Source organism: Eumetopias jubatus, unplaced genomic scaffold, assembly GCF_037043125.1.
Source record: "Eumetopias jubatus isolate StellerSeaLion01/CBP00866 unplaced genomic scaffold, mEumJub1_p1.0 scaffold_13, whole genome shotgun sequence".
Taxonomy (NCBI): Eukaryota; Metazoa; Chordata; class Mammalia; order Carnivora; family Otariidae; genus Eumetopias; species Eumetopias jubatus.
The window spans coordinates 42,372,355-42,399,153 of record NW_028274819.1 but is presented as its reverse complement, the minus strand read 5'-3'; the positions used below and the strand labels follow the sequence as shown (position 1 = coordinate 42,399,153).

The 26,799-nt window shown below is 34.1% G+C and overlaps 1 protein-coding gene and 1 pseudogene across 1 annotated transcript in view; one reads left to right on the top strand and one right to left on the bottom strand.

Annotated features, from left to right (window-relative positions):
• SOX6 (SRY-box transcription factor 6) overlaps window positions 1–26,799 on the bottom strand; it is a 384,265-nt gene that overhangs the window by 212,163 nt on the left and 145,303 nt on the right. The gene's annotated exons all lie outside the window — the stretch shown is intronic.
• Window positions 1,456–10,961, top strand: LOC114219425 (phosphatidylinositol N-acetylglucosaminyltransferase subunit P-like; annotated as a pseudogene).

Sequence of the window (26,799 nt, the reverse complement as noted above, 5' to 3'; positions counted from 1 at the left end):
AATAATCAGATTTAGGAAGCAGTATGGTGACATGTTTAAGAGCATGGGCTCTGGAGCCAGATTGCCTAGTTTTAAATCTCAACTCCACTACTTTCTAGTGCTGTAACTTTGATCTTATTGATCTATTTTATAAAATTGGAATAATAACAGCGTATTGTATATAGATCAAGTGAGTTAACACAAGTTCGTAGACGTGAAGCACTTAGAACAGTGCTTTCACATAGTAAACATTCAATAAATATTTGCCAATATAGTCATATAATATCAATATTAAAAATCCATTTTAGAATATCCTGGGGCACCTGGGTGGCACAGTCAATTGGGTTTCCAACTCTTGGGTTTGGTTCAGGTCGTGATCTCAGGGTCGTGGGATGGCTCCATGCTCTGCATGGAGTCTGCTTCAGATTCCTTCTCCCTCTCTCTCTCCCTCTCCCTTTGCCCCTCCTGCTCATGCTCTTCCTCTCTAAAATAAATAAATAAATCTTTTAAAAAGTTTAGAATCTATCCTAACAGTGAATAAAAGTTACATGATACAGAATTATGATATATTTTATTCCAAATGTTTAATAAAGTTCTAAAATCAAATATTTTCATTGACTACAAAATACCACTTTATTCCAACAGCCACAAGGATGAAGATGGAAGTTGGAAATCCAGGCATGGTCCTATCACTCACCTAGTCAAATTCTTCAGTGGTTCTCCACTAATAAAGTCCAGACTTATTTAAATGGCTTACATACCCCTTCATGATCTTGTACTTGCTTGCCCATCTAACCTCATTTCTCACTTTTCCTGTCCAACTTTAACACCTGCCCACCCTAGCCACAAATGCACATACACACGCACACATTATTTTCACTAAAAACATGAAATTCTGCAGAAAAGTAATTTCACTCTCACATTTCCAGGTCTTACTCATGCTATTCATATTGCCTGAAACATTCTTCCACCCATTTTTTCTACTATTGTGTTACTTTAAAAGTGAGAGCTGGGAACAAGCCAATGCTTATCAATAGAGGAATGGATAAGTTATTCTTTGTTGATCCGGCTATATTAATGTGGACAGCTCCTAAAGTAATGTTTACTGAGCATCTTCTATGCACTGTTCTAAATTCTGGAGATTAGTGAGCAAACCAGACAAAAATTATATCCCCCAAAATGAGATAAATCTATATTAAGGGGAAAAAAAGCAAGTTGCATAACATATTTTTATTTTAAAAATTCCATTTTTAAAATAAGCTAGCAGGGTAGAGCAAAGAGAATTTTATGTTATAATTTTATATATTTCTATATTCTATTGTACAATAATGTACAGTGATAAGTGATACTATACAATTCTTGGAATTATTAAGAGAGACTTTGTATCTCAACATTTACACTAACCATACACCCATGGAGGGGGTGTGAAAGGCCCCATTCCCCAGGCACCTTGGCTGCAGTACAACAAGATTGTCTAAAGTCACAGGGAAAATGGTGGAAAATTTACCATCCCCATTGCCAAAAAGAACAATTTATGGCTTTGTTCTTTTCTTAAGCTCCCAATTTGGCTACATTCTATATCTCATGGGGGCTTTTATTCCTGAATCTTGACTAAACGCCATAGGCTAAATCTACTGGACTCAAAAATATTGGGCAGTTGCATGGCCTGTCTACCTCTTCATTACTACAGTAATTGGTTATGTACTATCATTTGAAATAAACAGTATGAATACATCTCCACTCATCTCCATTCATACAATCACAGATAACTATGCTAATAATCAACAGCAGAAGAAATGCCAATAAGAGGCCATCCCAACATTAAGAGATATTCTCATTAGTGAAGTAAACCAAATGTTCTTTCTTGCAGTCAAAGAACTTTACACCAAAAATTGCATTCTATGTAGCCTAACACCAACTATTTATTATGTTTTTGACATAATAATTTTGACCGTAGTTATTTTGACTCTCTTATTAATACTTAACATTGAAAGGTAAAAAAATTAAGTTGAACTTCTCTTATGTTGAGTTCCATTAATATCATTAAGTGTTCTAAAATATTAGTTATTAATGGACAGACTAAATAAAATCATGCATTAAAAAAAGAATAAAATATCTCTCACTCAAGGGCACATAATTGTTTATAAGTTATTTCTTCCCAACATAAAGAAAAAAAATTTCTACTAAAGGTCACTTAAGGAAAGTTAAGGGAATAGAATTTGAGGTGAGAAGATATTTAAAGCAATTAGTTTCCTTCTAAATTAATGTTTTAAATAATTGTGTGTGTACTGAATAATAATTAAAGATTTAAAAAATAAACATTTAACTTTCTTGGAAGAGAATGTTTATTCCCCTCACTACCATTATATTTACATCTATCACTTGACTCATACTTTTCAAAATGCATTTTGGCCACCATTGGGGTCCACTTTTATATGAATGCTGTATTTGTAAAAATATATTTAGAATATTACTGATCTTTTTGTCTTTTCACTGCATTGACATTTACTCTAAAGGGCAAAACTAATGATAAGTAAAATTACTGGTGCCTTATCATAAATCAAGCCAGTGACACTGAATTGTACTAGTTAGCGGTCATTGAAGTCTTTGTAACCACACACATGTACTTTTTTTTTCTTCCAAGATTGTATTTAAATTTAAGTTAATTAACATATAATGTAGTATTGGTTTCAGGAGTAGAATTAGAAATTCATCACTTAAATATAACACCCAGTGCTCCACAAGTGTACATGTGTTTTTTTTAAATGACAGTTTCACCTAAAAATTCTTGATAAAACAGTAAAAAAATATTGATCTTATTAAATCTCAACTTAGAGTACACTTTATAATATGTGTAACCAAATTCTAAGTATATATAAATTATTTCTGCTACATACCAAAGTAACAATAGTTTTCTTGACAAAAGGACTTGTGTGATTCTTCAAGATCCGAACTAATGGCTTTTTCCTAGAACACCATTTTTACTTGACAGAATGAATGATAGGCACAGAATGGTATTCAAAATAGGGTTTTTTTTATTTCAAGGATAGTTAACGTAAGTGTTATATGAGTTTTAGGTGTACAATATAATAATTCAACAATTCTACACATTAAGCAGTGCTCATCATACTAAGGGTATTCTTAATCCCCTTCACATATTTCACCAATCCCCTCCCCCTCTGGCAACCACCAGTTTTTTCTCTATAGTTAAGACTCTGGCTTTTTGGTCTCCTTTTTTCTTTGTTTGTATTTTTTTTGTTGTTTCTTAAATTTCACCTATAACTGAAACCATATGGTTATTTGCCTTTCTCTGACTGACTTTATTTCACTTAGCATTATACCTTCTAGATCCATCCATGTTGTTGCAAATGGCAAGATTTCATTCTTTTTTGTGGCTGGGTAATATTCCATTGTATATACTACATCTTCTTAATCCATTCATGTATGACTAGACACTTGGGTTGCTTCCATATCTTGGATTCTTAAAAGACATTTTTTCAAAAATGGTATGAAGTGAGTCTTTTCACTTCAAGGAAAACAACTGATTTGTTTTCAATAATAAAATTGTTTTCAAATTTACAAATGTGGTATTAATGGATGTGATTATTTTATATTGTATCATGAAATATGTCAACATTTGGAAGCTTTGTATAACTCAGTGATCCAACATTTTCCAAATGACCATGTCATAAAATCATACATTGCTAAAAGATCCATTCAAAGCACAAGTTAGACCAATGGTAATAAAATATAAAGAGCTCATTATGTTTTGGATTTCAAATCAAAATTAACTTGAACTTTACTCTTTAAATGAGTGAATTTTATGACATATGAATTATATCTCAATAAAGACATTGCTAAGCAAACAGCAAGCAAAGGTGAAAATGCCTAGCAAAATGCATGACACACACCAGAAGTTCAATAAATACTTTGTCCTGATAATAACAGATATGTTTTTCAAAATCCACTCACAAACCTAAGATACATCACAAAGGTTTGAGTAGATTCAGTTAGACTATGGGAAATATTTATATATCAATGGTCAACAAACAGTATAATGTATTCACAAAAGAAATTCCTATTCTCATGGCACCTGAATGGCTCGGTCATTTAAGCATCCAACTCTTGATTTTGGTTCAGGTCATGATCTCAGGGTCATGGGATTGAGCCCTGTGTCAGACTTCATACTGGGCATGGAGCCTGCCTGGGATTCTCCCTCTCCCTCTCTCCCTCCCCCCCCATTCATGCTCTCTCTCTAGAAAATTCCTATTTTCTTGTCTAGTTATTATTATTGATATTACAGAAACTATCCCTTTTTAAAAATTTCTGTGAAATATGAATAAAAAACAGGATTGACCTTCTAAGATTCCTTGCAGTTATTTAATATGAACTGAAATTTAATATCTGATTTAAATTTTGGAATCTTAATTGAGGCTTCCTAGTATGAAGTATGTTTCGGGAAAAAAAGCAGAAAATCTTGTATGTGAGATATTAGAAAATCGCTTAGCAGATATTTACTGACAACTTCCCTCAGTTAAAATGCTATTTATGAAAAAAATTAAGTAATCTCTATCTCATAATTCCTCTTTCTACTAAAGAATAAAATTATTATATTGTACAATAACGTTTTTGGTATTGCAAATTTGTTGAATATAAAGGTTACCTTGAAAAAATATCCAATAATGTCAAGAATAATCATACTAGGAAGTAAAACACAGTCTAGAACTATTGTCCTTTACAATGAAAACAAAACTATCTATGCTTTTATGTACTTGAGTCTTATATTTGTGATGTTCAGATAAAAGGGGAAATTTTTTATCTGAGTTTCAAATTTTAGATCTGCCTATTGGCATAAGTGAGCAGACAGATCTTGTGGTCTTCAGGCATAAACTAACTAGAACTTCCATTCAGAAGCAGAAGCATACTGGTGAAGCCAGAGTGAGGAGACAGAAGAATAAAAGCAATTTCGCAGTCTTCTCTGATACTCACAGGCTTCTTGTACATGTCTCTAATTTACTACATTCATTCAATCATTCATTGAGTAAATGTTTGTTATATACCTTGGGTCAAGCAGTGAACCCACACATAGCCTGTTTTCATGCAACTTACCTTTGAGTGGGGAAACTCAGATAACAAAAGAAATGAAAAAATAAAAAAAGTATATTAAGATGCAGCAAATGTTATAGGAAAAAAAAAAAGATAAGTAGGTAGAAGAGGTTCCAACATTAAAAAGGATGGTCCCGATAGATCTCTCCGAGAATGACCATTAAGCAAGAACTTAGAAATGTTCTGAGAAAGAGCTGGAAAAATGATTCAAGAGAGTATTGAGGAGCAGAGCATTCCAGGAAGAATAAACAACAAATGCAAAGGTCCTGAGGTGTGTGACTATTTGAGGAACACTAGTAGGGAAAAATACCATGAGCAAAAAAGAGCAAAGGGAAGAGGTGATATTTTGATATAGTAAATACATATTTGGTCTTCATCCCCATTTCCTGGCATAGAGCTTCAAAAATCTTTGTAATTTCCTGAGTGGTAAGAGTGAGAGGAGTGTCTATTACTCATAATAAGCCCCTCTCAACTGTACCTGAGCTTGTTTCTGAGGTCATTCTTAATATGCCCCTAGATAGCTCCAGGAAATGGGCTGGTTGCCAGAAGAACCAACTATGTGATTAGAGAGTTGGAACTTTCAGCCCTACCCCTGACCTCTGGGGAGGGGAGAGAGGCTGGAGACTGAGTTGATCACCAATGGCCAATGACTTAATCAATCATACCAATGTAATGGAGTCCCATAAAAATCCTGAATGAAGAGGTCCAGAGAACTTCACCACAGAGAACTTGGTGAATGCATCTTTATCCCAGGAGGATGGAGCATCCCATACCCCATACGAAAAGAACTACACTTGGGACCTTCCAGACCTTGCCCATATACCTCTTCATCTTGCTATTCATTTGTATTCTTTATAACAAAAAATTAATAGTAGAGGCTTTCCCTGAGTTATGTGAGCCATTATAGCAAATAATCAAACTGAAGAGAGGGTTTGGGGAACTCCTGATTTGTAACCAACTTGGAAAGAAGTGTGGATAACCTGAGGAGACCCATGACTTGTAATTGGTGTCTGAAGTAGGGGGCAGTCATGTGGGATTAAGCCTTTGATCTGTTGTGGGGGCAGTCTGTGCTAACTCTGATTTGTTAATATGAGAATTGAGTTAAATTGTAGGACACCCAATCGGTGCCCACAGAGCACTGAAGAATTATTTGGTGTGGAAAACTCAAAATTTTTTTGGTGTCTAGATGTGTTTTGAGTAGAGAAACAGTTTTCCTTTAGGAGAGTAAGAGAAGATGAAGTTAGAGAAGAAGGAGAGGGCCATATCTATTTTGTAGGGCCTTTTGGGCCATCGTAGGGGCTTTGGCCCTTATTCAAATTAATATGGATCCATTAAAGGGTTTTCAGACAAAGAATAACTGATTTAACTGATATTTTAAAAGGATCCACCTCGCTTTTCTGTGGAAAACAGATCGTATGGAGACAAGGGAGAAAGCAGGGAATGTCAGCTAAGAGGTTAGTACAATCATCCAGGTAGGAGAGATTGATGGCCTGGACCAAATAATGGTAGTGGCACATTTAAATTGGGTAATATGAGAAGAGTTGAATATTTACAAAAATACGGGGCAAGTTTTAAGGAAAACGCCAAGGGATAGTGATATACCCAAGAGCTAGTTTTAGAATGAAGCTGTTACCATACCAAGGCCTAAAGCATAAGGGGAAAGGATGGGTGCTGGAACCTAGAGAATGTAGTTGTATGGAGAGGGTCATGAAAGGGTCACAACCAACCTACAGCAATCTGGCAAGGAAAGAGCTGTGGAGAGGGAAAGGACACTAATCTTACTCTCTCCCAGCTCTCCTGAGTGCCTTGCATTTGGTTGAACCCAAATGGAAGTCAAAGTGAGAAGGAACTCACTCAGTAGGTTCTCAATGCACAGAGTAAGTTTAGAAGACATAGAGAGAGGCAAATGGAAACTATGTCTTGTAATGAGGAATCAAGGTGAACTTAAAGGTTTGTGACCTGAGCACCTAGGGCAGAGTTGTTATTTACTGAGATGGGAAAGAATTTAGGTATAGGAGACCTGAGAAAGAAATCAGGAATTTCATTGTAGACATCTTAAATTTAAAGTGTTCAAGAAGAAATGTACAGTAGAAAATTGGATATATAAATTTGGAGCTCAAAAATGAGGTCTGGGCTGGAAACATAAATATTAACCCTGGTTGTCATGGATTTGAGATACCAAAGAAAATCTGACACTGATCTATAAATACAAACGATTCTCTTTCTTTGAGAGATAATTCTTTTATTTACTTTGAAGGGAAAAAAAAACCTTAAATAATATTATAATTAATTCCCTTTTTAGCATCCTCTAAAGCATGAGCTAAAAAAGTTTATAATTATCTGTGTTATAATTATCTGCATATGCCATTATAGACTGTGACCTCCTTAAGGGTAGAAACCATTTCTTAGTCATCTTTGTATTCCCAATACCTAGCATATAAAAGCCTCTCAAAAATGTTTGACACATGAGTGGAATCAGTAAACATATAAATAAATGAAAATACGGTTGGGAGTTGTAGGGTATCCCAAAGGTGCTATCTAAAATGCCATATTAATGAGAAAAGTTTTATTTTTGTAAAAAAGACCTCTTCTGGCCGACTGTCTGAAGACTCAGATATCCTGATCCATCCTGTAACAGGAGTTCAAGGGGAGGCCAAGAGTCACACTTTAAACAGAGGAGGCTTAAGCAACTTTGAAAGCTTCTGTCGGTAAAGTGAAGAGCAAGCACTGTGGATAGTCTGAGTAAACAGGGTGGCTCTATACCAGACAATAACAAATCACATTTAATTGTTTGTCTCCTGTGCCCTTGAGGCAGGACCTGCTTTTATTTTTTTCGTATTAATTGCACTAAATTTAGTGTTTATTCTTTTAATACCTGTTTTTACACTGTTACTATATATGGGCTTATTAAGAAAATATTTATGGTCATACCATATACTAGATATGTAATTTTGTGTCTTTTTTCATGTAATATCATGTTTTTAGATCCATACTTGTTGATATATATAATTCCTGTTTATTTTGACTGCTTCTTTATTTTGATTGCTCTTATAAACAGTGCTAGAGTGAACATTCTTATACACATGCAAGAGTTTCTTTTGAATATATATATGTAGAATATATATATATGTTGGATTGCCAGTTCATAGAATACGTGCATCTTCAACTTTGCTAGATATAGCGAAACTCAGGGTAGATATATAAACTTACACTCCCACAAGTAGTTTATGAGAATCCTAGTTCCTCACATTTAATCTTTTCCAGTCTGATGGATATGAAAAGGTAGCTTATTATTGCTTTAATCTGCATATCCCTATTATCCAGGCATCCTCTTCTGTGAATTGCCTATTTAATTTTGAGCCAGTGTGGAAACAACAAGCTTTGTCTACCCCATGTATTATGGTTCCATATCAGTGGTCGGGTGTGTTCAAGAACCTTCATGCCAAAGTCAAAAAGCAGTACCTCTGAACAAAGGGATTTGGATTTTCCTCTAGAAGCCACAAAATTGAGTGGGGGTGACTCTCAGGGGCATGGGTTTAAGATATTAGAGAAAGTTAGATACCAATATAAATGGAAATGGTTCTCTCTTTCTCTGAGAGTTTAATTTACTTTGACAAGGAAAAAAAACCTTTATCTTACTCTATTTTTCTTAGCATGTCTGATGTCTCCCTCCTGTCTTTCCTTGTGTATTGTTTTTGTCTCTCTCTGACACATACTTAAACACACACAATCTGTATTAAATACAACGAAAAAAGCATACATAAAAATATGTGAATTAAATACAATGAGAAATAGCACTCAAAATGGGAAGCTGCCTTGTTGACAGTTTGATGAAAGAAATATGGAAGGATCAACTTTCTCATCAGCCATCAGTGGAGATGAGATAATTTGAAGTAACTCACAGAAACCAATATGCTTCACCAAGCACACAGTATACATGCAAGAAAAATAGATTTTAATATAATATCAGCAGTTCTATACATAAGTTATGATCCATTCCAACAGGATTTTAATAGATGTTCCTCAGTGAAAAAATTTCTGTATTTATTGCAACAATATGCAAATCAGTAAAAAAAAATATGAACACCAATTTCAACACTAACTTCATATAATACAATTCTTCCATCAAAATCCTGTTTTCAGAAGCCTCACTTAATTTGACATAATACCATTTTTTGGTCTTCTTTAAAGTACAGGTCATAGAAATGTCTTGTTACAGATACTTGTAGATTCTACATTTTGCCAGTGTTAGAACTCTCCAAAAGCCTAGCCCTTATGACTACTATAATATAGAACAATGTTGTCAAATAGAGCATTCTGTGATAATGGAAGTGTTCTGTATCTTTGCTGTCCAATGGTAGCCACTAGTCACATGTGGTAATAAGTATTTGATATGCAGTTCATGTGACTGAGGAACTAAATTTTAATTTTATTTTAATTGATTTGAATTTGTTAAATAGCCAACATGTAACAAATCACTTCTCTATTGGGCAGCACAGATTTACTGTAATCTAGAAAAATTTTCCTTTCATCTAGCTATAAATATCAGTCTCTATACTAAGCAGATAACTAGAACTAGACGATCAATCTCTGCTCTATGATCAGAGGTCACAAGACTCAGCACCCCTGGCGGTGACCTATTTCTTGCTCCCTATCAGTGCTGAATTACTGGGTACCCACTATGGAGGGCTTCTGTAACTTTATGTCGTGATTCTCATTTTTAGCAGAGCTTACCTTTGACTCTTGTTATTTAACCTACAGGTGCTTGGATACCTGGATACTAGGTGCTTCGTGCTCCTAATTTGTGTCCCTGGGTATCTCTGCTTGCTTGCCCAGCGTGATTCAGCTACATCAACAACAATTATACCCCAGCTGCTGGGAGGTCAGTGTTGATTGACTACATGCTATTTCCTGCCAAAAGATTCAGTATTCATATCCTCATTCATGACTTTAGTCAGACCTAAGATATCTGTCTAACCTATGAGATTTTTTTAAGCACACTCCTGGATCTGATTTCTCTTGGCTTCCTTCTCAAGAAATGAAAATTGTTTGGATTGGAAACTGTTTAAGATAATCTGATGACTTAATCCTCCAAATAACAGTGTCCTCTGTATATCCCCATATTCAAAACACTTGTTATTCCATTAGTACCAGTTATTTCATTTTCCTGAGGAGCAAAGAACAAAGCTTATTTCTAAAATATCTGCAGAGATATCAAAAAATTGTACTATGAATTGAAAGAACTTTAAGACACATACTTAATAGATTCCAGTGTGAGATATGGATTATAGGCATAATAGTAAATGGTCATTTTAAGTGGGAGATGACAATCTTCCTTTAACTATTTTCCCTAACTTTAATTATTAACCACAGTATAATTTATTATTAAAATTCTATTCATGGTTCATAAATTTTTGCAGTAGACACAAAAATACATGTCACTATGGTAGAAATGTAAGAATACTAGTAGTCTAGACAGCATCTAGATTTTCTAAAGTTCGTGTTCTACAATTATTCTCATGACATATCCAGGCACTCTATCAACTGTCTAACAACCAGAGAGGATTCACTGTTGAATTCTAGATCCGACTGCCCTAAAAAGCCAGAATAATATTAAGTAATCCTTGACAGCAAATAAAAATCCAAAGTACACTAAAAGATAAGATTCCCCAAACCTGAAGAATTTAAATTAATAGAAAAGGGAAAATCTACAGTAGCTGAATTTGAAAAGAAAAACTATAGATATTAAAAAGTAAAAAAACAAAATCCCACTAATCTTAAAAAAAAGTAATTTGTTTTTGTTTTTTATCTGATTTTGTTTTTGTTTTTCTGTTTGCTTAGCTCAAAGAGACTTGGGAAACTTGGAAAATGCATGAGGAAATGTGTCCCAATAATAACCAGAAGAGATATTAGCACATCTTGGTAGAAAGAGCATAACCTTGAAGCATTATACAGTCCTCCATTCAAATCCTGGATTGTCCATTATTATCTTGGTGTCTTGAGAAAAAATTTCCTGAGCCTCTGTTCCTTCCTTTGCAAAAGGAGGATAATGTTGCCGACCTCATGCCATTGGTTTGAGGATTAAGTAAGATAAAATAAACAAAAGCACTGTGACACACAGTATTTGCCCAGTAAATTGCTTTTGACAGCACCCTCCTCTCCTGCTTCTCTGTAGATCTTTAAAAACCTATCTTAAAAAAAAAAAAAAAACTTTAAAAAAAAGAATTTCTCATGTCTGACTGGTGGAAAATATGAAATATTGTAAACGCCACAGAGTCTTAACACAATGGTGGGCAAATAATAAGCACTAAAAAAAGATTTGTGGATTGACTGAGATTCTATAAATGCATTCCTTCTTGAAAGCAGAGGGATGGATGAGATGAATTCTAAAGATCCCTTCCTGATTCTGAGATTAATGTTCTAGTAAGAAAGTTTCTGTCAGTGTCAACCACAATAAGAATAAGTTCATCATGAAGGCAAAAATGGAATTTTTTTTCTGGTCCTACCTCTAGTTTTCTTTATGAAATATATATAATACAGAAAATCTCCTCAGGGTCCTTCCTGCAATCTTAAGTAAACTCTTCTTTCTAAACTGAAAAAATCCCAACTATTTTTCTCCAGTGTTTCAATTTATCTCATTCATCACTTCTTAATCATTTGTTTCTTGGCCATTAATTCTGATTCCATCTCAGACAAGCCTTTGTAAATATTTAAAAGATGTTCCAGGTAGGGAGAGCACCATATCTGGTAGTGGTGATCCCCTCCCTCTTCTTCCTGACACCAACACTGAATATTATGCAGACAGGAAGACCAGGGATAAGTAATAATTACTCCAGTAAATGCTTTTCAGCATCCATTTGAGAGGACAACCTTAAACTGTGATAGTCATGGCTGAGAAATACACAGTCAACTGCGGAGATTACAGAAGAACCATCATACTTCAAGGCAAATGGCTATTGGCACTAAACTATGGCTGGGAAAATAAAAGAGCTCCTTTCAGTAACCAGTTAACAAGAAATCCAGGACTCTCAATGGATATGAAAGCTTGTGTTTAAGCAAAACCACAGAACGGTTGTGACCATTTCATTTTCTTTAGCTTTCTTAATAAACTTCTATTTATGCTCCCTTGATGTTACCAACTTAAACTTCAGGGTCTCAGTAGGTTTTCCCACATTTCAGCATGGAAAAACTTCTAGCCATATAGATCTATGTAAAGCACTCTTTGTATCCTTCACTGTCTCTTGAAATCTTGCAACTCAAGCACAACAGCTGCATATTTAAACAGTAGAGGTAGTTTTACCAACTTGAGTAAAAATATATTCTTGGGTCCAGATAAAACTAAAGTTTTTCATTAATAACTATATAAGCTGGAAAGTGCCACAGATGAATTTCAAAGTTGTAAAAACCTACCTGTTTATAATATGGTGTATGTGTGTGTGTGTGTGTGTATTCTTTGAAATTAAAAAAGTTTAAACCTTCAGTTTAAAAGGATGATATAAGCCAATTTTAGAAATGTCTTACGTTTGTAAAGATCTGTAGATGTCTTCTACAATCACTCTTCTATAAATTCCCACATTTCTAACAAATCTTAAAATCACACTGCTCTCAATAGAACACTGTTTTTTCTTCAATAATCTCTACTTCTGAGGCTATTTGAAAAGTTGGCCAAAGACAGGAGCCATGTGCACATGTATGGTTTTGATTCCATCTATATTCCTGTCCTAATTCTTGTGGCTTGGACCCATTCCAGGTGCTCTGCCTTACCCTGTGGTTTGTATTTGAGATCCCCTTTTCTGACTCATTGCATTTTCCTGATTGACAAACAGATTTAGATATGAAAACAAACAGTTACCTGCCTGTAATTGGCTTCTAACAGCTGCACTATTGTAGCACTTCTTAACCACGGTGAAGGTGCCTCCTAGAGAAGCTTCCTGTTTAGTTCACAGGGTTCTGTGTGTGTGCGTGCGTGCACGTGTGTGGCTGTGTAGGGTTCATGCACTTGGTTTTGTTTCCTTTTGTTCATTTTTGTTTTTTTTTTCATTTGTTTGATTGTTTAATTTTTACCATTTGGGAGTCTTTATTGTTCCCCGAAATACTCAGTAATTTTGGTGTGCATGATTTATACATTAATCTAAAATTTATATTTGTATTCTTTTAACCCTCCACAAGTTAAATTTAAATAAGAATACAGTGGATTTGGGGGCACCTGGGTGGCTCAGTCGGTTAAGTGTCTGCCTTCGGCTCAGGTCATGATCCCAGGGTCCTGGGATCCAGCTCTATATGAAGCTCCCTGCTCAGCCGGTGTCTGCTTCTCCCTTTCCCTCTATGACTGCCGCTCCCCCTGCTTGTGCTCTCTTTCTCTCTCTGTCAATTAAATAAATAAATAGAAATCTTAAAAAAAGAATACAGTGGATTTTAGCTTTTTAAATTAATGTGACTTTTAATTGAACTTAGAAAAGTCTTAAAAAGAGTCACTTCTTTTTCTTTTATTGGTCTAATATAAAGCATAATAGTATTTCATTGGTAGATTAAAATATTAGACTAGAAGTAATAAACTATTATTATATTTTTAGTAGTTTATCTCATAATGTCAACTGAATTACGTGAAATGTATCAAACTAGTTACAGTATAAGCTACTACTTACATACTACAAACAATTGCAACTCCCTCAACATATCAGAATAAGAAACTGGGACTTTGCATTTTAAAATTCCTGTGGAAATCAAATGTATTTTAAGTATCAGCTCTGATTATTTAATCAGACAACTTGCATTTTGCCCTGGCTAATTTTGAAGGCTGATAATATTTTACTCATAAAAATAATTGTGCACCTGTTGTGATGGAAGCCTAGTTAAACAAATGTTAATAGGAATGTAACTCTTAGCTTTAAATATAAGAACACAGGTCTCTCATTACTATTACATGAAGAAACATATTTTTAAAGCCATGGGATAGATCTCATTTTAAATCTCATCTCTTCCTTAGCCCTAGAGAGATGTTTAAGAATATTATTAAAACATGTACAACAAAAGGTTGCATATTAACTTGAAAGGGAACACCAGAAGATGTCTACCGAACAAAGTGGATATGGAGTTCCTACTTCCCATTTAATACCTATGTTCTTCTGCCTTACTCTATTCCCTGGCCAAACCATTTTAATGATATTGAATCATTTCTAAGAAACGTGTGTACTTTCCCTACCAGCTGATGATCAAAGGAGGAAATAAAAAGTGGGCCTTTAAGAGCTGCACCCCTCTTGCACTCTGCTTACTTTCAGACTCTTTCAGCATTAGAGATCTTTTTCAGTACCCAAATTCTCTGAGCTTTAAAAAATGCGAGGCACTCATGGAAAAGACAGACCTTTGCTCTGTGGATTCGACCATTTTGTAAAGACTTTCTAAGAGCTACCAACTTATGTCTATTCGATCCATTTCCAGGTGTAATCAACTCTTAAGTACTGAAAAGAGGCTTGAGGAAAAAGAATTTGTCTTAAGTTAAACTAGCTAAATTTTGAGTTCAGTTATACATGTCTCTTATTGACTTCTGTAAGACTATAGCCTTGCAATTGGCCCAAATTCTTTACGGTTATATTTAAAAGGTAATTTTATTCAAAATTACCTAAACTTTTGAACCCTATCTTTTATAATGCTGGTTCATTTTAATTTTATTTTGGTTAGTGCAATACAAGTTTACAAGCAGAGTTCAGAAAATGTGTGCATTTTTTAAATGACCTAAATTCTCTGTAGTTTTCTTTTTCAATAGTTTAATGCAGACATTTGGATTGAAGGGGAATCACAAATAAACAGAATAATTGCATCAAATTTCCTCAGTGCATTAAATATGCACTCAGTGGTAATTACCAACAGTAGCAACACATTTAAAAATGTAGAGAATAATGTACAATTTATGCCTATTTCAAGGGTCTTATTCATGAAAACACCATTTGGATGAAAATACACACATTTTATTAAGTGGTTAGCCTTAGATTTTTTTTTTTTTAATTCAGACAAATGACTTAAATAGTAAGTGTGTGGGAGGTCTAGTAGTATGGGCCAACTCTTAATGTGACATATATATCCCATGAGAATTTGGTCAAGAGCTGACTCTACAGTAAAGAAATACCCAGGGTATACCCTGGCACCTAGGATGCTAGGCACTGAGCATTCCTGGGCCTATAAACAGCAATGAGATTAATTACTATCCCACACATTTTTCTTCCAAGAATCAACTGTATATAAATATTGTCACAAATGTATACTTCTAAGCTTTTTACATTTATTCAAACACAAAAAGACTAAATAGAAATAGAGCAAATTAATAATAGCATATAAAAATTTTAAAGTTTTATATTTTATGTTTACTAAAAATCTATGTATAACTTTTAATTATAAAATAATAAATGCATATGTATTGAAATATCATCTATCACAAATGTTACACTAAAAAAAAAAAAAGGAATTCATAGCCATTATATGTCCAGGTCTAGAAACGATACATATGAAAATCTCATTTTTGCAGCAAGACCTCTAAGCTTTAGCTACCACTATAATAAAATGCCAGAACCAAAATTATATGGGAAATCTCTTAAAGTTTTGTAAGAGAATTTTACTTGTACTTAAGTAAGGTCATTTAATAATACTACACGGAGCTGGGAGACATACAATTGCTGTAATAAGATGGGAAGGAAACTGATTAGTCTGGTGTTCACCAGGCCTAGCTTACCTGAAAATGTAAGTTAATTATCAATAAAGTGGTTATCATTTTTTGGTTAATCCAACATTGGGGACATGAACTATACTGTAAATTTGACATGAGCAATAACACTGATTTCTTGGAGTATTAGAACTTCCTCTCAATTTTATATATATATATATATATATATATATATATATATATATATATATATATAATCATTTCCTATGAAATAATTTGTGCTACAAGAAATTAATAAATGGTTCCAGGCCCCTATGGGTGGCACATAACTAAATACTCTTGTTCCTATTCCTACTGGTAAACTATTATTTACTAAAGACTTATTTTTTTAGTCATTTTACAATCACTGACAATAATCCTGACTTGCATGTATTTTTTTTCCCACTTTGCAGGTTAGAAAGCTGAGAGTAAAATAGGTTAAATAAATTGCTCAATTTATACCATCATTCAAACCCACATCTGATCAACTCTACACCCTCTGTTTATTATGCCACAATTCCGGTTTGTGGCATCAAAGGGAAGAAAGCAACTAACTTCTTTAAGCCAGTAACTTTATTCAGGGTCTTCACAGAATCTTTGAACTCTTAAATATAACTGATTTGCTTTGTAGTTATTACTGAAAATTTGATTTATTATCTTTTATTTTTCATTTATTTATCTCTTTTAAGGTTCTAGCTCAGTGGTTCTCAACATGTGGTTTATGAACATGTTGGAGTTCCAGAGAACTCTCCAAGGTGTCCCTGAGGTCAATACTGTTTTCATAATAATACTAAGGCATTAGTTGCATGTTACAGTGCTGAGATGTGCACTGACAATGCAAATGAAATAGTGGGTTAAAACAGTTGGTCCCCTTGCATGAATCAAAAGCACCTAACTCCATTAGTAGTCAATGTATTCCTCACCACCACAAGCTTGTAGTAAAACAAAAAATTTAGTTTCAATTAAGAATTTCCTTGATGAAACAATGACATATCAGATAAAGGGCTAGTATCCAAAATCTATAAAGAACTTATCAAACTCAACACCCAAAGAACAATTAATCCAATCAAAAAGTGGGCAGAAGACATGAACAGACATTTCTGCAAAGAAGACATCCAAATGGCCAACAGACACATGAAAAAGTGCTCAACATCACTTGGCATCAGGGAAATCCAAATCAAAACCTCAATGAGATACCACCTCACACCAGTCAGTATGGCTAAAATTAACAAGTCAGGAAACAACAGATGCTGGTGAGGATGTGGAGAAAGGGGAACCCTTCTACACTGTTGGTGGGAATGTAAGCTGCTGTAGCCACTCTGGAAAACAGTATGGAGGTTCCTCAAAAAGTTGAAAATAGAGCCACCCTATGACCCAGCAATTGCAGTACTGGGTATTTACCCCAAAGATACAAATGTAGTGATCTGAAGGGGCACATGCACCCCAATGTTTATAGCAGCAATGTCTACAATAGCCAAACTCTGGAAAGAGTCTAGTTGTCCTTCAACAGATCAATGGATAAAGAAGATGTGGTGTATATATATACAATGGAATATTATGCAGCCATCAGAAAAGTGAAATCTTGCCATTTGCAACGACGTGGATGGAACTAGAGGGTATTATGCTAAGCAAAATCAGTCAATCAGAGAAAGATAAGTACCATATGATCTCACTGATAGGATTTTGAGAAACAAGACAGAAGATCATAGGGGAAGGGAGGGAAAAATGAAACAAGACGAAATCAGAGAGGGAGACAAACCATAAGAGACTCTTAATCTCAGGAAACAAACTGAGGGTTGCTGGAGCTGAGTGGGGTGGGAGGGATGGGGTGGCTGGGTGATGAACAGTGGGGAGGGTATGTACTATGGCGAGTGCTGTGAATTGTGTAAGACTGATGAATCACAGACCTATACCCCTGAAACAGGTAATACATTATATGTTAATAAAAAAATTAAAAAGAATGTCTTTGATGAAACAATTAATTATATTAAATAATGACTTTACAGTACACATATTTTTAAGTTCTTTTTTTAGTTGATTTATATATTTATGTAAGTGATCTCTACACCAACATGGGGCTTGAACTCACAACCCCAAGGTCAAGAGTTGCGTGCTTCTCTGAATGAGCCAGCCAGGTGCCCCATGAATACACATATTTTTAATATTCTGTGTGATGAGGGGCACCTGGCTGGCTCAGTCAGTAGAGAATGTGACTCTTGATCTTGAGTTAGAAGACTCTTGATTGTAGAGTTTAAAAAAAAGTTAACATTCTGTGTGATGAAATGGGAAGCATCCCACTTCTTATTATACTTAAGCATACTAGTTGTCTCAAGGAAAATCACTTGTGCTATTATTGGAGTTGCAACCTGAAGTTTTTCAGAACTTTTTGCATAGAACTCCAATTTTATTTAAAAGAACAAGACAAAATATCCTTATTCATAGTTCAATATTTAGCAAGTGAGGATCCCACTTCTAAAAGTAACTGATAGTGTTGGCTAAAATAATATAATTTGAACTTTCTTTTTTTTTAAGATTTTATTTATTTATTTGTCAGAGAGAAAGAGCACAAGCAGGGGGAGCGGCAGGCAGAGGGAGAGGGAGAAGCAGGCTCTCCACTGAGCAGAAAGCCAGACATGGGGCTCGATCCCAGGACCCTGGGATCATGAGCTGAGCCGAAGGCAGTTGCTTAATGGACTGAGCCACCCAGACGTCCCTAATTTGAACTTTCAAGGGAAAATCAGATTTTTGGAAAACTTCTGTCTGCCATCATGAGTATGACAGTTTCCAAATACTTAAAATTTTCCTGATAAGATTGAGGATAATATTGATGAATGTGATTTTTTGATACTATATGATGAAATATGCCACCATAAGGAAGAGCTACATGACTCAGTGAACAATATAATCTAAAAGACCAATGTATGCCATTACAAAATCATGCATAGAGCAAATGATTCATTCAAAGTTCAAATTGGACCAATGGATTTTAATGTAAAAGTATTGGACATTTCATTGATATGGTTTCAGATCCTACATTGGACCTGACCTTTAAGAAACCACCACTTGGGAAATTTGATGTAGTATCAAAGAATATTCACAACTATTTGAAAAGGCTGTAAGACACTTTTCCCTTTATCAACTACATATGAATATTAGCTTTTCTTCATATATTTCAATGAAAACATATCAAAAAGATTGAATGTAAAAGCAGATATGAGAGAGTCCAGCTGTCTTCTATTCAGCCACACATTAAAGAGATTTGCAAAAATGTAAAACAATGCCATTCTTCTCACTAAATTATTTTTACTTTAGGAAATATAGTTATTCTTCATAAAAATGAGTTTTTATGTTAACATGTAGCAGATTTAATTTTACAACCTTTTTTTAAAGATTTTTTTTTATTTATTTGAGAAAGAGAGCAAGAGTGAGAGAGAAAGAGTGAGTTGAGGGGAAGGGCAGAGGGAGAGGGAGAAACAGACTCCCCCCTGAGCAGGGAGCCCGATGCAGGGCTGGATCCCAGGACCCTGGAATCATGACCTGAGCCGAAGGCAGACACTTAACCGAAAGAGCCACACAGGCTTCCCTTAATTTTATAACTTTTAAATGAATTAAATATTTTTAATTTCTCAGGTTTAATTTCTTTTTTTTTCACTTGTATCTCTCTCTTTTTTCTCTTTAAAATTTTTTATTGTTATGTTAATCACCATACATTACATCCTTAGTTTTTGATATAGTGTTCCATGATTCATTGTTTGTGTATAACACCCAGTGCTCCACGCAGAACGTGCCCTCTTTAATACCCATCATCTCAGGTTTAATTTCTAACACAATAAAGTATTATTAGATATAAGTCACATGAACAAAAGAATTTTAGAATCTTCAATACACTTTAAGACTCCTGAGAGTCTTAAACAAGTTTGAGGACTGCAGTTCATCATTTTATCAGTATTTACTGTTTCAAGTACTTAACTGTGCCAAGTGTTGTTGCCTACCTATAGTATTTGTGGATTCCCTACTCTATGCTACTCTATGCTATGCCAAATACTACACATTTTCTCTCTAATCTTCTCAACACAATTTGAAGCTAAGTAAGTAGTATCATCCATATTCTCTTATACAAATAAGGAAACAAATCCTTTCATTTTCATTGAAGACTGCAGTCTTTTTTTAAAAAATAGTTTTTTGTATTGAAAAAGCAAGGCATATACATGGTTTAAAAAAAACAAAAACAAAACTACAGTACAAACTATACAAAACAAGCTTAAAAATCAGCCTGTCTCATACCTTTTTTTACCTCATAGTCAAATTCTGTTAACAGTTTATTAAATATCCTTCCAGCAATTTTCTGCATATATATAATTTTCCACACAAACTAGAGTATATAAATACTCTCTTCAGTTTTACTCTGTTACTCTTTATAGTTCCAGAGATGTTCCCCTTATTAGGACAACCAATAATTCCGGTAACATGGAGATGCCATGCTTAAAGTCTCTAGATCGGTGACCCCATTTCTCCCACAACAATACAGTCAGTCAAACTTAAATTTATGTCCTGTAAGGTGTTTTCACTTGACAGTCAGCTTTGCTTATCTTTTTATTGAGATAAGAAGATGCTACTAAAAATGGGACTAAATTCACCACTCAAAATGTTGTGAAATCAGCATTCCAAGTTATAGAAGAAATTTCTTTCAATTTCACTTCCAGATTCCTACTGTTCTTCCATTCGCCGTGTCATCTCTTATTCCACTATGAGCCATACTCTGATCTATACAGGTGTATAGTAGGGTATGTATATATGGATGGATGTTAAATGCTACTTTCAATTCTGGGTTTGTACTCTAATACTAAATAAAAATCGCTTGTATTCAATGAAATATGAGCTACTTAGATAGAGAAAGTTTCCACCATAAGCCAAAGTCTAACACACATCATTAAAGCTTCAGTATGTTTTCACTAATTCCACACAGGAGGATTACAGATGTCCTGCTAGCTACCATTTCCTGGTAAGCAATCTGAATGGCTTCCAGGAAATTGCTAATGACCTCCATTTTACTTAAAATCTAGGCTGCAATTAGTAATAGTTTTGCTTCTCCATGCTGGTTATAATGTTTATTTTCATTACAGCAATCAGGAAGAAAAAGTGAAATGTCTTGTTTTTGAATTATATCAAAATGTATTCTCTTTTATTTCGGTATGTCACCAAATAGACTAATACATATTTAATGTAATCATAATTGTGTAAGAATACTTTGGATCTTTTTTACTTCTAACCAATTTTGCCTCCTTTCCCACTCTAGACTGTAGCTATTGCTAAAATTAGCATTTTAAAATGGAATCAATAGAAATACTTTGTAATTGTTGACTATTTTTATATATAACAACATTTTATAAAATTGAAATTTTTAAAACTTGATATGATTTTAAAGTAAAGTTCTATGTTTTTAATTATAGTAACTACTAAAAAAAGTTACAGATTTTTATTCAATGAATTTAAGACATGATTATGTGGTCAATGTAATAACAAAGAACAACTTCATCCAGTGTTATATTTATAACCAGAATTTGTCACTAAACTTAGCATTTTCTTTTATATAAACATTGATTTCACTAATTAGATCCAACTGATCTTTTCCCCAACATATCGATTTCTTTTAATCCCAACAGTTAACAGTGATTCTACTGTATCATAATACTTAAGACCTTAATCATATAGTAGTAATTTTTACCAGTAGCTTTTGTTTGAATTTTAATTAAGAAGACCTTGTGTCTCCAAACGCGAGTGGGGATAGGTTTTAATTGCTTGTATGTATATCACACAGACTTCAAAAGAAGTAAAAGATGTTTATGATAGAGTAAAAAGGAAAGCTTTGAAATGTTTACATTCGTGCATAGTATAATTTTAAAAAATATGGGTATTGCTATTATAATGCATATATATCTATAAAACTAACTGCGATATGCATTTACTGTTAGTAAAAGGAGTTCATCGGTTCAGAAACAATAACTCACTACTGATTACAACACAACCAAAAGACTACGTGAAATGGGCTAAACATGCTATTCTGGGGGAATGCTAAGTTTTCACCTTAGTAATTGACTATGTGATTGAGAGTGGTAACTTCTCTTTTCTAGATATTGGGGTCCCTACATGGAAAATAAGAGGTTTGATAACATAATATGCAAAGCTTCTTCAGCTCTAATCTTTTGAGATTCTATGATTCTAGATGTTACTCTGAAGTTCTACAATTACAAAGATTTATACAGAAAATAGTGATACTCTACCACATTATTTCATACAAACAGGAAAGTGAAGAAAATTACACGTGCTCCCAATCCCTTTCACAAGCTGGCTTCAGAGCAATACAGCATTTGTCTTAGAAATAACAATTTCAAATTTTCAAAATACATGAAATCTCAACATTGATAGATTACTGTTTCAACTCTTTTTCCTACGAGGCAGCAAGAATCACTAGGTATGTGAACTTTGCTGACTTCATTGAAGTTGAAAAGTGGCAGATGATTCGCCTCTAAACACTTCCAGATTTTTTTTTAAGTTCCCTCAGATGAAGACATTGCTATAAGTTTATAAATGGAAATTCAAGAAAAATTCATTTATAAATGAATATGTAAACTGTACAGTCATAGCTCTTGGCAAACCACGTTAGTCCTTCTGTGATTGCCTACAACCAAAACCACAAGTAACTGTGAATTACTATTCCTAAAAAACAGAGTTTTCTGTAGAAAGGACAATGTATGGAATGAGTACAGAGTACTTAGATATGGTTTAGGCCCTTACTAGAGAAGTGAGCAAACTAGGAAAGAGAATTGGCATTTAAGATAGTAATTTGGGATGCAGAATACTGATTCTATGGGAATGCTGTTAGGTCCATTCTGACCCTTTGGTAATAACAGCACTACTTAAGTTACTTCAAGAATAACCTATACTATTTGATCATCAAAGACCCATCGTGCCCTGAAAAAAATAAAACCATGACTTTTGTGTTCCTGTGCTCTCTTCCAGAGATTTGTATTTGCAATCAAAACTAAAAATGAAAACTGGCTCTCACTGGCACACGGTGGCAATAGCATAATAAATTCACATTTTTAATTCAGGATTTGTGCCAGGCACAACTGTAATATGCTTGTACTATTTGATGCAACACAGTTCCTAATTTTACTTTTCTTAGTAACAACCCTAATGAAGTAATGGGGAGTAATGCTTAAAACCTTGAATAGCAAAGTATGGCAGGAACATGTGGGCTCTAGAACAAACCTCTGAGACATATTAGTTGAATAACTATAATAAGCAATCGTTTCTCAATAGTGGCTTTGAAAAACGTTGGGAATCATTTGTAGAACTTTCTATTTAAAAGCATTTTTCTAATCAACTTTTTTCCTATCAGAAAGAGACTGGCACTTTTCTAAGCGGCAGCGGAGTATACCGACAAGCACATGTACCTGAATCCCTACATGTAAATATTGCAATGATTAATCATAAATGACCAAGGAAGGAAAACACTATTTTCCTTATTTGGTTCATACCACATAATTATTTTTTTGTCTGTCATATCATCTGTGTGTTTGACAAACACAAGCACAAACAGTTTGTGCTAACTCAAACAACCAGCATCACTGTTTCTCTGGCACACTGCCCAGGGAGGCGCCTTCACACCAAGGAGATGCCAGCCACAGCATAGAGGGGCATGTGTGCAAAACAGGGAAGCTGGCTAAGATTCTCTTACGTAAACCACAGAAGATTAGGCTTATCCATGGAGGCAGAGGCTGATTCCCTAATGCTCTAGATTTCATTTGGTATGTCACCATTATATTTAGAAATGTTTCAGAACCATAACTATCCTAGCATCCTCACTTTGTGGTACAACTCAAACATACATACAAATGGGTTATGGACCCTATCAGTAATTCTCTCTTACCTTCTGTCCTTCTACCATATGACTCTCCCCTCTCTCATATTCAGGCAGAGATCAAGGTAAATACTTCTATAGAAAGCAATTGCCTATACCTCTTCCTGCTTTGTGATACTGCTTCACTTACATAAAAAAGGGTACAAGGGAAACTGTTTTGGTTGTTTGTACATTGTGGGAGGGAGGAACAGCCCAGAGTCTATCTTCCCCTTTTCTCCACTGCAGAAGTATAAGATTCTGAGGATTGTGAGAATTACGCTGTATTACATTAAACAGAGGCTTTAGAGGCAGGACTCAAAACCTATCTCCGCAACTCTTAAGTGACCTCACACAAGCCACTTAATTTCTCTCAGTCTCATTTTACTCTTATATAAAATCAATATAATAATATTTTCCTCAATAGATTGTTATAATAAAGATCAAATAAAATAATATAGATGCTTTAGTACTCTGTTTCCTTTATAAACAATAAAGCATCTTACAAAAGTACTTATTACTTCTTGACAGAAAATACTTAGTATTTTAAAGACTAGTCTTATAATTAAGAAAATATTGTAAACACTGGTATTATTTTTGAAGAAAGCTTAGGAGGTCATGAAGATAACGTTCCATCAGAGTAGGAATACTCTTTAATATCCTCTACAACAGCTCTATTTAAAATTTTCCACAGTCAAATTTCCAGATGTTATTTTATTAATTCATCCATTCATTCAACAAATATTTCTTGAATACCTAGCATATTTGAGGTACTCTCTCTTAAAGCAATCCAACTGTATCACATCAGATAGCCATTAATTGTTCCTAAGTTCTTTTGTACATTGAGAATAATTTCCCTATTTCCTTAACACCCTAAAACCCAAAACAAATCTTAATCTCTTCTATTCAACAAAGCTTCAACCAACCAACTTATACTAGGCCAAACTTCCCTAGATCTTTAATTACTAGTCATATTAAATGTTCAAGACTCTTCACCATTTCAGCAACTTTTGATAAATCCAAATTTGAAAACAGATCCCTTAAAAATATGGCACCCCAATTAGAACACAATACTTCAGATATAACCAGACCAAGGCAAAATTCTAATAATTTTATGTTATATTTCATTTAAGCTCTTAATAATAAAGTTATCTAGCAATACTTGTAATGACATTAACCTGGCTGGAACATAGCTTTGAGATTACTGCTATTAAATTTATGCCATTTATAGTACTCTATCCTCAATTAGCACTGCAACTGGAAAAAGGCTACTTATGGAAATACGGTGGTGGGTTAGGGATGGGATTTTCTTTTAAAAAATATTAGACAATACCCGGATACAGACCCATTGAAAATCTATGATTCAGTGTTTCTCAAACTTTAGCAATATTCCAACTCCTATTGAAAGGTTTCAGAAATATTGCTTTGCTTCATTTAAACAATAAGATTTTAATTTGAAAGTTGTTTTAAAAAAGATTTTATTTATTTATTTGAGAGAGAGAAAAAGTGTACGTGCAGGGGGAAGGAGCAGAGGAAGAGGGACAAGCAGACTGTGTTGAGCACAAAGCCCAACGTTCATGACCCATAACCCCTAGATCATGACCTGAACAGAAGTCAAGAGTCAGACACTCAATGGACTGAGCCACCCAGATGCCCCAGCAGGTTTTTTAAAAAGTAGACTCTAAGGAGATTATTAACGTGTTGTTTCTAAATATATGGTAATATTAAGCTCACTGGGTTTAAGATTCATTTTTTATTTTTTACATTTTTTTAAAGATTTAATTTATTTATCTGATAGAGAGAGAGAGAGAGAGCACAAGCAGGGGGAGCAGCAGAGGGAGAAGGAGAAGCAGGCTCCCCGCTGAGCAGAGAGCCCGATGCAGGGCTCCATCCCAGGGTCCTGGGATCATGACCTGAGCCAAAGACAGACACTTAACTGACTGACCAGCCAGGCACCCCTAAGATTCATTTTTTAATACTGCTCTTAACCATTCTACTGCCAACATTTTAATTCTCCCTTGGCCAACAAACCCACCATATAGAATTTTTCAGTGGTAGTAATAAAAGCTGTTTCCTCCCTTCCCCAGCTTCATTCCACTCCTGAATCCAAAAGATGTAAAGTTGAGAATATATAAATAAATATAAGATCAGGTAGAAAATAATACAAATATTGACTATTTAGAAAATAATGACTATGAGAATTCTAAAAGCTCAAATTTATGGGATGCATAAAGCCATTTCTACAAGTATATTCATGGCGAAAAGTACCTTTATTATTAAAGAAGCAATGTTTAAAATGAAGTATTCAATTTAGGAACTTAAAGGGTATCAGAAACAAAAGAAAAAGTATAAGGAAAATAAGCAAAGGAGAGATAATATAGGTAAAAGCAAGATGAAGTAGTTGGCATTCTGAAAAGCAGTAGAATTGAGAAATAAGTCTCAAAACTGGATACTTATTGGGGTGTTGGGAGGAGAGATAAATAGAAAAACCACTGGCAAATAAAATTGAGGAAAAAAAGGGACATAAAACAAATATGCAAAATTTTAAATGGAATATATAACAGCAAATAAAAAACTTAAAATAAGTGATCTTTACTTTAAATCAATATTAATATATTTGAAAATCTCAGTGAAACATACAATTTTCTAGGAAATGTTTTTCCTAGAAAAACTGACTTAAAGGGAAATAGGCAATGTAAAAAGAAAAAAAATATTACCAAAGAAAACTCTAGGCCTAGATGTTTTATGAGTATATTCTTTCAGAATTTCAAGGAATAAGTAATTCTCATGCTATCTATTCAATACTTTACGTAGCCTAGCTTTCCAATTCAACCATGAACTCTGGTACTAAAAATTAACAAAGATAGTACAAATAAAGAAAAACACAAGCTAATCTCATTTGTGATTACAGATGCAAAAATAACAACTGTAATATGAGCAAATACCATTAGTCAGTACATTAAAATAGGACTACACCATGACTAATCAGGGTTTATTTCATCAGTAAATTTGGAAAAAAAAACCAAGAAGATACGCCATAAAATAAAATGCAATTTTTCATAGAAACTCCTAATAAACTATGACTAGAATTTTTTTAATAATAAAGAATGTCTTAAATATC